General features: G+C 34.4%; 1 protein-coding gene across 1 annotated transcript in view; it reads left to right on the top strand.

The window, feature by feature from the left end:
* Positions 1–14,160, top strand: part of LOC133326157 (elongation factor-like GTPase 1) — a 58,005-nt gene that overhangs the window by 43,540 nt on the left and 305 nt on the right. The window lies entirely within an intron of this gene.

Genomic DNA, 14,160 nt, shown 5'->3' with positions numbered 1-14,160 from the left:
CAAATCTCTCCACAAAAAAAATTATGAATATATTTTTTCGGATAGACCTCATATAAGGCTATCCGCAATTTCCGGTAGTTTGGGGTTCTTTAGCGCGTTTGATATTTTGTAGTCGCATATGATAACAAATCTCCATACCACAAATTGTTAATGTTTGTCCCCATATAACCCTCATTTTATACCCTCCCTTTTTGATATGTTCTCTATATTTTCGTTTCAAGTACCTGTGAGTATACCAAAGGTGGCGGGTATCCAAAGTCCGGGCGAACTTAACGCTTCTTTCACTTCATATTCTTCATGAACCCGAAATGACAAATTACAGCCGCTGCGATGGGCAAATACAACTAAAACCACCGTCCACATTCCGAAGAGGGGCGCTACTTTTATGTGATGCGTATATAGAACTATATAGAAAAACATCTGAAAATCTGATTTTTACACTCCAAGGTGCCGGAATGCCAAATTACAGTCTGTGAGTCAACAATACCTCTATTTTCAATATTCCGAGCTCTATTTTTAATATTCCGACCAAGAATATAAAAACATATGGGGATCTCCGTTAAATATTTCGTGCTATTGCGAAGGAAATGACAAATTTAATATACACTCCTCCCTATGATGTAGAGAATAATGTTAGATATACGATTTTTTTTATTTTCTGTTTAAATTTACTAAAACGAACACGATCCTGCAACTTTGTCAGTTAAACCAGAAAATAAGAAGAAGAAAGAAACGCCAAAACCTCTTTTCCCTGCAAAAGGTGTAAAACTTTAGAGCTCATTTGTACGCATCACCAAAAACCATGAGATTATGATGCCAATGATTAGGATGCAAGGGCTACAACAACAACACCATCATGTTAATAGCATTGGCAACGGATCCTGATGCTGGTGATGATGATGTCGATGATGCTAAAAAAAAAAAACGATGTGCCAAAGCCTGCCACAGTCACAACCCACGGTATGAGTGCTGCTGCATGCTTAGGCAATATTTGTTAGTTGGCAGGTAGTTATGTGTAATTTTTGGAACGTTGGAGGCACCTCGCCAAATCATTGCTACGTTTGTTGGCTCGGCTGGTTGACTGCCTGTTTAGTTGGTTGTTTTGGTATGTTCATTTGACAGTGATTGTTGTGTTTTATGCGCGTGTAAACAAGCCAAGGCTGATAACGATCTTCGCTGCCCTTTTTGTTCATTTCGTTTTTTGTTCGCTTTTTTCGAAGTACGCTAGTACACTGGGCCATGCCTTGTCTTCAATTCAACGAACCGCGAATACAACCAAAAAGGTATTCGTGATCTGAAATCGTCCATAAAACACTGTTACTTTAGACATGTCAAAAGGAGAGCAGCGAGATTTCAAGAAACTCATCTGGCAGCTGGTCGTATGCTTCCTTCCATCCACTTACCACTGAAGATGATGGTGGTGGTGATGGAGATGACGATGTTGACGATAATGGTGGCAGAGTCGGCCGTAAAGGATTTACCACAAATTGCGCAGTAACATAAAGTTGACGACGATACAAAGTTCGAAGGAAAGTAATGTGTACGAGGACGACGACGAGGAGCAACGTGATTTCGTTCGAATGTTGAAAAGAATTGTGGAGTTGTTGTTATTGGTTCCCCTGCTTTTTTTTTTGCATGGCATGCTGTTGTTAATATAGCTGATTTTGTTGTTGTTGCTGTTGTTTTGTATTCCCCATATTTTTGTTCCTGATAAATGGCAGACATTCTGGTGTCTTCGATTTTTTGTGGGTCCATTGCTAAAGGGTGTTTAATGGGAGGTGTGATGGCAATAGGCAAATATACACAACATATGCAAATGCCAAGGTTCACTGGAATATTACAAAATGGTAAATGGAATGGTCATATACAGCCAAAAATATCCACATGGTTTTATTTTAATTATAAAAATGACATAACTGCAATTAATTAATAAATACATTTTTTTATTTTTTTTTTTATATCTGAACATGAACATCCTAACATAAAATATGTGAAATAAAATAGCCAATATTTATACAAATTCACTATAAAATAATTATTGTTAAACAAAGGCAATTGCAACATCACTTTGAAAAGTAGCCACCGGTATTACTTACAACTTACTAACGTTTAGAAGTCAGTCTTCTCATGGAATATCAAGTTACCATGGGACGCCACACAACGATTGCCGAGAGAAAATTAGTTCTTCACCATGCTGAACTAGGAAAATCTCAGTGGAAAATAGCGGAAATACTCAATATCACTCGATGTGTTGTCCAAAAAAATTAAGTGCACGTAAACTTGCTGAAATCGCAGAGAAATATCTGGAAAAGAAATGTAACCCAGATACAATTCGAAGAATTTTGCATAAGCAAGGTCTTCATGGTAGAGCTGCACTGAGAAAGTAACTCATAAACCCTAAAAATTGAAAATCCCATTGGAGGTTTTGTAGTGTGGCTGTATGAGTGCTGCCGGAGTAGGGAATCTCGTTTTTATTGAAGAAATTATGGATAAGATTTATTATTTAAAAATTCTAAAAGATAATTTAAAACTTCAAAAATTAGGATTGGAGACATTTCAATTTTATTAAGATAATGACCCCGAACACATGTCCCAGATCGAATCGAGAATCGATGCTTTAAAATTGTCTAAAAATGATTCAAACGCTTCCTCTACATTATTTTCGAGTAAAATATTAGAAAACATAACATCACAAGCATACCAAGTCCACATTTCAAATATAGGTTCATACAAATCCATATTTAGTAATAGTTAGTTAATATAAATTTCCATAACTTCCTACTTTAACAATTCTATGTACGAATTTCCAAAACATCGCACGTACCCCAATCTTAAGTCCAAATTTCAGGATTCCAGCTCTACCGGTTAACCTTAATCCAAATAGTATCACATTTAGTACACATAAGTACAAATTCCCATTACTATCTGCATCAACCATTCCAAAGGAAATCTTTTTACAGAATATCAGGATTCCAGCTCTATCGGTGCACTCTGAATCCAATTTGTACCAAATTTAGTGCCATTTAGTACATATTAGTAGACATTTCCGAAACTTGCAAAATTCAAATTGTACCAAATTTAGTGCCATTTAATAATACACATGAGTACGAATACATACATACCTCCAACAGTAATAGAAAATTCGAAATATTTAGTATTTCGGCTCTATCGGTTCACCTAAATCCTAATTGCATCAAATATAATACATATTATCAATTCTACACTCCAACAACAATCATATTTCCAATATTCAGTGTTTGAGCTCTATTGGTTCACCTAGATCCAAATTGTACCAAATTTATTACGATTTAGTTTTCATTAGTACTAATTTCCAAAACTTCCTACATACCCCAATCCTACACCACACCAGTGATCCCAACTCCAAATTTCAGGATTCTAGCTCAATTGATTCATCCAAAATTCGAATTGAACCAAATTTAGTACCATTTAGTACACATATGTATGAATTTCCCAAACTACATACTTACCTCTATTCTGCATTGCAGTAGTGATAGTTATTTTTAGATTCTGACTCTGACGACAATGTTAATTTTAGGTTTCAGGATTTCATGAGTACACACTCCCAAAACCAGCTCCTTATATAGACTCTACTTTTCATCTTTGATTCACACTCCAAATTATAAGCTTACAGCTCTTTCCGTTCACATGTTACGAACTTGTAATGAAATGTTAATTGTATCAAATTTCGTACATTGTGAATACTTATAGTTCGAATTTTCAAAACCTTTTTAGTACATCTATCCTACACATCATCAGGGCTCCTCCTTCCAAATTTAACTAAGGGTGACCACACTCAAAAGTTCAAAATTCTAGCTGCAGTCAGTCTGCAAGGAAGTATGCCATCCCCCCCACAAATTCTGAAGGTCAAATGAAAATGCGTCTAAGGCATTAGAAATAACGGCAATTGGACTGTTTCTTTAAATGAGGAATATAACAAAGCATGGATCTATATTGAAAGTATCCTGCAAAGATGGTTTTTACCCAGCAAGAACCAGAAATTCAATTTTGTAATTAAACACCATCATTAAAAATTATTCGAAATTTGCTAAGCTTCTCTCATTAAATGGTTCTGGCATTTTGAATTCGAATTTAAGGTTTTTTTTTCAACTAGTCGAACTTTTCTCATAATTCATTTTTGGACCAGTTTTTAAATATGTCATGATTTGTGTTCTGCTGCTTCGTGAAAATCCATCTACTAGAACGGCGATGTTCGCCTGTCCGTTGAAAGAACTTTGAAACGTTCAATAAATATTGCTACAAACTCCTTGGATGTTTGATATTGAAAAATGGAATATATCGGTCTCCGGTTTGTTAAAGCCCTCATATAAGTATACCGCCCCATTTTCAATATTTTGCATTTTTTTTGGTTGAATTTTACAAACGAAGTGCCTGGTATTCATATGAATATTTCACAGAAGCGAATAAAAAAAATCTTATCCATCAAATATCACACGACCCTTTTATAACGCGTACGTGTAAATTTTATGGGTTCATATATGAAAAAGAAAACAAAAAACGCATGAATAGATTTCACTGTGAAAGGCATGAAATGGAATATCCTCAACACTTGTGTTGTGAAGTGTGTTCGGAAACCGTTTCGTTGAAGCGCAAATAAATTTGTTGTTCATCTGATTGGCATCATGCTGCTAAAATTCCGTAATATGTGTACCAAAAGGCTATACCCAAAACGAAACAAAAGAGCAAAAAACCACAGAGCAGGAGAGAACTCGTCGAGGGCTTGTTCATTTCATTCTTGTTTTGAATTCAAAACAACAATGAAATTGAAGAAAAAAATTTCAAAACAAAAACTCAAAACTCCTACAAAAAAGACGCAGTATTGAAAATAACAAAACAAAACTGAAGATGTTAATATTGTCATATCGCAAAGTGTGCAGCACCTTTTTGTGGTTGTCCTTTCCAGGACTTTCGTTTTAATTGATGAAAAGGATGATATGGGAGGAAAAAATTAAGAAGAAATTGAAAACCGTCAACGTAAACGAACGTGCATATATCTATTGTCCATTAACCACAATCATTGATAGAGCACAAAGGACGCGGTAAAATGTTGGTGCGTGTTTTATCTCAACAGCAAATCCTTCAAGAGAAATGTCAAAATATCTCCTCATTTGCGTACAGTGGATTTTTGACAGACGAACGTGTCCAATTGAATATAAAGTGACATTCAATTAAAACGAAATTTTGGATGAGTTTTTTGTTTATTTTAAAATTATTTTATCAATTTTTGTTTTAAATTGTAAATCTATTTCGTTGTAATTGTACCTATGAAAAAAAAAATTCTTAATTTTTTTAAATGAATCATTGAAATAATACCCATTGTTGTACTTTTTCAGGGTTATCCATTTCGTGATTTCAAAAGTAAACGTGAATAAAACGCATATAAAATAGTTTATTAATGAACATTGGCATTGTGTCTGAAACTCTATCATTTAAATTGCCTCTACGCAGTTGCAGGCAATGATTCCTACGAGATAGCTTTCGACCACTTTTTGATAGGCAATGAGGTATCTTTTGACCACTTTTTGACACATATTTGGCGTTGACTGAACCCCAACTTGACGAATTGGTTTTTAAGAGTTGAAAGGTGTATCTGCAAAACGCGGACTTATGACATAATAAGTTTTTAACGCAACGACGAGAAATTACTCGATCGGGAAATGTCTCTTGCAGTAAAGCCACATATTCCCTAAGTCGCATTCTTCAGTGGCAGGCAATAAAAAGTCGGTTATCATATGACCATAACACTTCAAATTAACGTAAGGACCAACCACACTTTAGGATCAAGGAACACACTTTTGCTGGGTGTAATAGCCTGTCTTCAACAACTTAAGGATTCTCAGAACCACAATTGTGATATTTGGGGGCTACGTAAAAAACTGAATTGTCGATGTCAGAAAACATTCCACTTTTATAGTCCCCAATGCGAAGCTTGACATGAAGCACGCGTAGCAATGGACTTATTGAGAGGCGAAGTCGCTGCAATTTTTTTCACGTTTGGAACCGGTAAATTTTCCGCCTAGATCGGCGATTTAACGCCTTTAGATGATTTTTGTCAAGCTATGTTAAAACGAATGTCTATAAAGATAAGCCCGCTTCAATTGACGCAATGAAAGACAATATTAACGAGTAACAAATTAAAACGATGAAAACTCATAATACGAAAGGACCTTGAATATACCAAAAAAAACCGTCAGAAAAAAAAAGAAAAAAAATCGCCTCAAGCTACCGTGAAACTTGAACATTTTTTGTACGGACATGTGATGTACAATTAGAACCCAAATTACAGCTAATTCGGTCAAAAGCCTGTCCAAAATCCCCAAAATACCGAAAATTGGGATGTACCATTATTTGAAGGCCAAACCAAAACGTGGACCGATATATCCAATTTGCAATACCAAACATCCTAATAGTACTAGCAATGTCTGTGCAATATTTCAGTGCTCTATATTAAATATTGCAGTCTCTATCGTGATTTCAACAGACGGACATTGACCCTTTGATGATGAGGTACTTGAAGGAGTGAACCGATAAGTCGCATATTCATACATTCTACAGGCACGGTTATAATAATAATTCAAATCGAATAATCCACATAATATAAAATACATTTTCGGGAAATTTTTGACCATTTTGTGCGAGTGGTACCAGAAGGAGTGAACCGGTGAGTCCCATTTTTCGAGAAAGAAATGTTGCGACGTGCATAATTGACATCAAATCGGACTTCCACACCATTGTTATTGAATTGACAAATTTTGAACATTGTGGGGGAGCTACAAGAAGTAGTGGACCGATGGGTCCCATCATTGGATTCGATCTAGGCCACGTAAAATATTACGTATATACAATTATAGTTAAATTATTAGGATGTGCAAAGTTGGGCTTAAATCCGATGCTCTGTTCGCATCATATTATAAAATTAATTTTAAGCACAATTTTGACCATTTTTTTGGGAGAGGTACCAGAAGAGGTGAACCTATTTACCCTAATTAATTAATTTCCGTTTGATATAAATACTATATTGGAGTTATAAATATTGCCCTGTTGTGGGGTAGGTTCAAAGATGAGAGGGGAGAGATTGTGGGGGATGTACCAGAAGGTGGTCCACTCATTATTTCAAATCTTTGAACTTCAACTAAGTTTAAATGAAATATTAACCATGAGGTGAAGTGTATATTAAGCTTGTCATTCAATTTACAACACCTTGAAATATTCATCCGTAACAACATAATGAACATTTTCGATATTTATACCCTTCACCACACTGTGGTACAGGGTATTATGTCTTTGTGCATATGTTTGTAACAGGCAAAAATAATCAAGATAGACCCATGGTTCCTTTTGAGAATATGCATAGAATCACTTTCTGAGTCGATTTATGCATGTCCGTCCATCCGTCTGTTGGTGCTAAATTGTAAATATGTAAAATGGATGAAATTTATCACAGCTCATTTGTTTGGCCCAAGGACGAACCCTATTGAAATTGGGAAAAATCGGTTCAAATTTAGATATAGCTCCCATATATATTTTCTTGCGATTTAATGTAAATGGTGCACCAAAGTCCCTATATATATTTCGATTTGCAAAAAATTTGACACAGCGCACTATAGGTAATTTGGACAGATTTTGGGCAAAAAGTCATTTTTTCAATTTTGGAAAATAAAATCTTTTTTGATATCTTTAAAAAGAAAACATATCAAATTTTATGAATCTGTAAGATTTTTTGCGTAAAAGTGTCTTAAAAGCGGTAAAAATCTTTGCTAAAAAAATTTTAAAAATCAAGGCGTATTTTAAAACGTTTAAAACCGCTAAATTCAAAGCATAAACATAAAAATTAAACATGGAGAGTATTAACGGTGGTGTGTGCTGTTTATTTAATATATATTTGTTAATACGTTTGTGAAGCGATTCAAAATTTACATAGTTGACTATAATAAAAGAAATGTGTATATTTTACACATAAGTCATTTTAGATAGACTTTTACTAAAATGTTTAAATTTGTCTGATCTTTTGACAACTGAAATATATTAATGAAAGCCTTCTAAATTGATTCCAATAGGTCTCAAATTGCGATTATTTGCGTTTTTCAAGATATATCAGTTTTTTGTAGGGAACTTCAGAATAAAAAACAATAATATTTTCAATATTTGGTTTGATGAAAAAATAAAAGCAAGGAAACATATTGTTGTTCACAACGCCCCCGCAAGTAAAATTGCCAATAAAAACAATATGGACGAAAAATACTTCAAATTAAAATAGGAAATTAGGTTATTTTGCATGCATTTGTCAAGATGCACCGAATGACATAGGAAGATAGAAATTTTCCGCGAAAAAACGAATACACACGAATTTTGATTACAAAATGAATAACGTGACTCTTAAACCGCAAATAGGTTGTCGAAGGAAAGATTATGAGAAAAAAATCTAAATAGCGGAGAACAGGAAATGGCGGGCTTGACTTCCCCTTAGAATATAAACCATCAAAAATTTACTTTTTTACTTTTTCAGGATTGATTCAAAATAAAAAGGGGCATATAAAAAAATATTGCTCAGTATATGCAGTGTTTACTATAATCGTGTTCGACTGTAGTTAGCGTGGTTTTATCTCACTTTTACATATTAATGTCCTTAAGGAGTATAAATGGGTACTGTTTTAATCGTTATTAATGCATTCTGCAAAAACATGCAACATTGTAATGATTATTCCATTAAAAATCTAATCGCGGGGTCGAAATTTTTTTAACTTACTACCCTAATCGTTTTCAACCGTTTGTTGTGTATAAGACAACTAATGAAAATATCTCAGAAAGAATTAGCTTTCCGGTTTCTACTGTGGAAATCTGCGTTTTATCTCTCTTGTACATAGAAATCATTTAAAAAGTCAAAAAATCGTTTAACACCGCTGTTATTAATTTTTGCCTCAAACAGGGCAAATTACCTATAGTGCAGCGTAATGAATAAGCTCTAGAATGATGTGTGCAAAGTTTTTTGAAAATCGGTTCAGATTTATATATAGCTCCAATATATATATATATATATATATAAATCCTATTTAAGGTAAATTGTGTACCAAAGTCCCTATATATCTTTCGGTTTGCACGAAATTTAACACATCGTAATAAATTAAGTCTAGAATGATGTGTGCAAAGTTTCGTCAAAATCGGGTCAGATTTAGATATAGCTCCCATATCTAGTTTCCCCCGATTTTAGGTAAATTGTCCCCTAAAGTCCCTGGAAATCTTTTGATTTGCATGAAATTTAGCACAGCCCAATGAATAAGATCTAGAATGATGTCTGCTAAGTTTCGTGAAAATCGGTTCAGATTTAGATATAGCTCCCATATATATTTTCGTCCGATTTAAGCTAAATGGTGCACCAAAGCCCCTATATATCTTTCGATTTGCACGAAATTTGGCACAGCGTAATGAATAAGGTCTAGAATGATGTGTGCAAAGTTTCTAGAAAATCGGTTCAGATTTATATATAGTTCCCATATATATATATATATATATATATATCTTCGTCCGATTTAAGGTAAATTGTGTACAAAAGTCCCTATATATCTTTCGGTTTGCACGAAATATGGCATAGCGTACTAAATTAATTCTAGAATAATGTGTGCAAAGTTTCGTGAAAATCGGTTCAGATTTAAATATAGCTCCCATATATAGCTTCGCGCGATTTTAGGTATATAGTCCACTAAAGTCCCTGGAAATCTTTAGATTTGTACGAAATTTGGCACAGCGCAATGAATAAGGTCTAGAATGATGTGTGTTTCGTGCAAATCGGTTCAGATTTAGATATAGCTCCCATATATATCTTCGTCCGATTTAAGGTAAATTGTGTACCAAAGTCGCTATATATCTTTTGATTTGGACGAAGTTTGGCACAGCGTATCAAATTAAGTCTAGAATGATGTGTGCAAAGTTTAATTAATATCGGTTCAGATTTAGATATAGCTCCTATATATAGCTTCGCCCGATTTTAGGTAAATAGTCCAATAAAGTACATAGAAATCTTTTGATTTGCACGAATTTTGGCATAGGATACTGAATTAAGTTTAGAATGATGTGTGCAAAGTTTCGTTACAATCTGTTCGAATTTAGATATAGGGGAGACTGGGGCACCTTCGGCATCGGGGCACCTTCGGCAATCGCGTTTTCGATATGAAGCTCTCACCGTACATCACTAGTATCGATACATAGGTATCGAATATCGAAATAAATAACTGACACAAAGTTTGAAATTTCTAGCTAATAAGCTTATTTAGATACATAGGTTTTTGTGTTTTTATAGATGTTTCTGTAATATTTCAATTCCATTTCGTAAGTATTTCGTGATAAAACTTTTAAAATTTTTAAGACAATATTATTAAAAAGTGGTTAACTACGATGTGTATTATTATAAAAATATTTAAAAATATACTGTTTTTACAAATCTGATCGAAAAAAATGAAAAAAACTATAAAAAGACCATTTGGGGTACATTCGGCATTTTAAAGTGGGGCACATTCGGCCATATACAGATAGTGCAATATTATTTCCTTAAAATATTTTTTGTGTTTGTCTTTAAAACTAATCCTTTAATATGGTTCGAAATTGCATATATAAGATCAAACATGCTTGTATTGACGAAAATGCGATAGAAAAACCATATTTCTGATGGTGTATGCGACCTTGAGATGTAAACGTCCGTCGCTAGAAATTAAAGCCCTATAATTCAAACATTGTGTGGCGTATTAAAACCAAATAGTGCCTTTATTTCAACCAGACTGATAGCGATGACAATTACCCGGCTATGACTGTGGCGCCGAATGTGCCCCATCAAATGCCGAAGCTACCCCGGGTTGGGGCACATTCGGCGAATTTGACTTTTTTTACAAAACTGTAAAATTTTTTAACTAATACTATTTTTGTATATCTTTTTGGGACTATTTTTTATAATTAAGTGTCAGAGGACAATAATCAGCCATAAAGTTGTTATATATGTTGAATAAGTACTGAGATATAGAGCTCTAAAAAAAAGTGCCGAAGGTGCCCCAGTCTCCCCTAGCTCCCATATATATTTTCATCCGATTTTAAGTAATTGGTGCACCAAAGACACTATATATCTTTCGATTTGCCCGAAATTTGGCATAGCGTACTGAATTGCGTCTATAATAATGTGTGCTAAGTTTCATGAAAATCGGTTAAGATTTAGATATAGCTCCCATATATAGATATGCCCGATTTTAGGTAATCGGTGCACCATAGTCCCTGGAATTTTTTTAAATTGCACGAATTTTGGCATAGCGTACTGAATTAAGTCTAGAATGATGATATAGTTCACATATGTATTTTGATCAGATTTTAAGTAATTGGTGCACCAAAGTACCTGAAAATCATTCCATTTGCACGAAATTTGTCATAGTGTACTGAATTAAGGCTAGAATGACGTGTGCTAAGTTTCGTGAAAATCGGTTCAGATTTAAAAATAGCTCCCATATATATTTTCGTCCGATTTTATGTAATTGGTGCACCAAAGTTCCTATATATCTTTCAATTTGCACGAATTTTGGTATATGGTACTTAATTATGTCTTAAATGATGTTGCTAAGCTTCGCAAAAGATCCATAGCTAGGCCGATTGACACAACGTACTGAAGTAATATAAATTAATCTCTGGAAAGTTTCCTTGAAATCGGTTCAAATATAGATATATAACAAAGACGCGTCATCTGTTAGGATACATATGTAGAATATACCCAAAGTGGTGAAGAGTATCATATAGTCGGTCCAGTCGACTTTACTACTTTCCTTACTGGTTCTATGTTGATTTAGACATTCCTATCCGTCTTTCGAAGTCACGACAGAATTTGCAATATTTAAGATAGAGGTATTCAAATTTGCATATTCATTGCTACAACTCCTAGGTACACACCCCCAAATTGCAACACACTTGGGCAATTGCTATCTTCAAACGGTCCAGTTGTTGACAGTAAAGATCAGAATTTAGCATTTGGCCATATGGAAGAAACTAATAATAAATAATCCCCTTCCAGTCCCACCAAATGAATAGCAGAACCTTCCTGGCCGTTAGTCCTGGTTTGGTCGACGTTTTCGCACAGGGTTATGTGGGTATGTGATCAATTTCTCATCTTCAGTCACCATCCGTTTAATAAATTTGTCTATCTCATTCCGTTTGGCCAAGGTTTCGTAGATGGAAATTCGATCCATCCTATTTTTTCTGTTAATTGGTGTGGCACTCAAACATCGAGCTTCTGTTTGAATCCAGCTTTGTGTAAATGGTTTAAAACAGTTTTATGGTCGATTTTTAGCGATTTGTTGGACCATTTGAGGCGTATTCGCGGTCAACATTGGCATAACATAATCATCAAACATTAAACTATGTGTACCGTATATTAACGGACCGAACTATCGATTCAAATAAAGATTTCAAGCATTTTTTGAATTTTATGTTTTTTTATCTTTCATATATCTTTTAAAAATCACTCTTTAGAATACTATTTTATTCTTGTATGGGATTTAAATTAGTTCAATATATTAAATATCCTAGCTGCACATTCCAACCAATAGCTGACGATCTATTCGCGGACGCCATACAAATAATTTATCAAATATCAAGTTCATTCCAACCTCTGGTTGCCGCTAATACCGCGGTGGATAAACATCTTCTTCACTATTTTTTTCATATTTTTACATAGTCCCCGTTCAATAGTCACACGTCGTTTTCTCCTGACGGAAATTTATCATGGCCTAACACCATATTAAATTCCGAACGATTATAGGTTTTTGAATATTTACCTCGTGAAAACTGATTATGCCCACAGTTTTATGGATAATACGATGGAAATTCACCTAATCGAAATATTGGTTTTTGGCCCCATATGTCTTTGGACAGAATCCGTTTTAGACAATTTGTATCCGATTTACAAATGTCCGTCCATCTGTCTTGCTGCACAAAGATGAGGTCTATCAGCTAACATCCCGCCCAAATATTCAAATTTTGAAAAATTTTAAATCCATCGACGGATTACAGTGACCGAAATTTGAATAAAACTCAACAATTTGACAATAGACCTTATTGCAAATGTAAGTAAACTAATTCAACTACAATATGATGTCTATTGATTTCCTATTTATGCCTTTCAATTGCAATGGAACACACAAGTCCATGTACCTTAATCCGGCGCTAAAACACAAACAACAATCCTCTGCAATCTTAAAATATCTATGTAAAACACAATATTCAGACAAATTTTAAAAGTTGTTATATCCTGCTGTTATCCCCGGGACAGCCAGTAACACATGACAAGAACAAACATCACCCTGAACGTAGATTGCTGTAAAATCACGTACGTTAATCCTACCATGAATGATTCTTGAACAAAAGGAAACACATTTGAAGTGGACACTTGAAATTACCAAATCCTTTGTATGACTGACTACCACTAGCTGTGATCCCTTCCGAATAATACCTACAAAAAGGAATAACAATACAAATATAAAATATGACATTTGAACTTCTTCTACGAACTAGAGAGCATATCTCACTCGCTCTCTCTCTCTCCATCCCTACCATTTGGGATAAATTCTTTTACACTTAATTTCATTAATATTTCCTTAAGTCATTCAAATAGATTTGTGCCTTTTGACACTCATTGTTGTCCAGTCAATATCCTGCTGTTTCCGTTATCCTATCTGAGCAAATTTCCATTTAAAGGTATCATATTGTTGTTATTGTTTTTAGGAAATATCTAGTATGACATTTGCCATTGCTATTTTAGGACTGCTATTTAGATCCGTTTATTCCGACAATGGCAATTTGTTATGGCACTTGAGATAAGATGGCCAGCCATGGTCATATGACAATGACCTTTAGAAACGTTGTGGAGGAGGACATCATATCGCTCATTTGCTGCAAGAACGGCATAAATCAAAATATCGATTTTGCAGAAAATGTGTTTTTAGTTTTCAATTTACTCACACCTTGCAAGGAACAGAGGAACTTTTAAAGATTTTCAATCGGAATCTGCATTTTTCACACCCAAAAATGTGGATTTTCGATTTATGCCGATCTTGGAGCTAAACAGCGATATTATGAATTGGAATCAAAACTGCAATT

The sequence above is a fragment of the Musca vetustissima genome, unplaced genomic scaffold, assembly GCF_032173495.1.
Source record: "Musca vetustissima isolate MV318-11 ecotype Yass unplaced genomic scaffold, APGP_CSIRO_Mvet_v1 utg41848, whole genome shotgun sequence".
Taxonomy (NCBI): domain Eukaryota; kingdom Metazoa; phylum Arthropoda; class Insecta; order Diptera; family Muscidae; genus Musca; species Musca vetustissima.
Note: the sequence above shows the minus strand (reverse complement) of the source record. Positions and strands in the feature narration are given on the sequence as shown.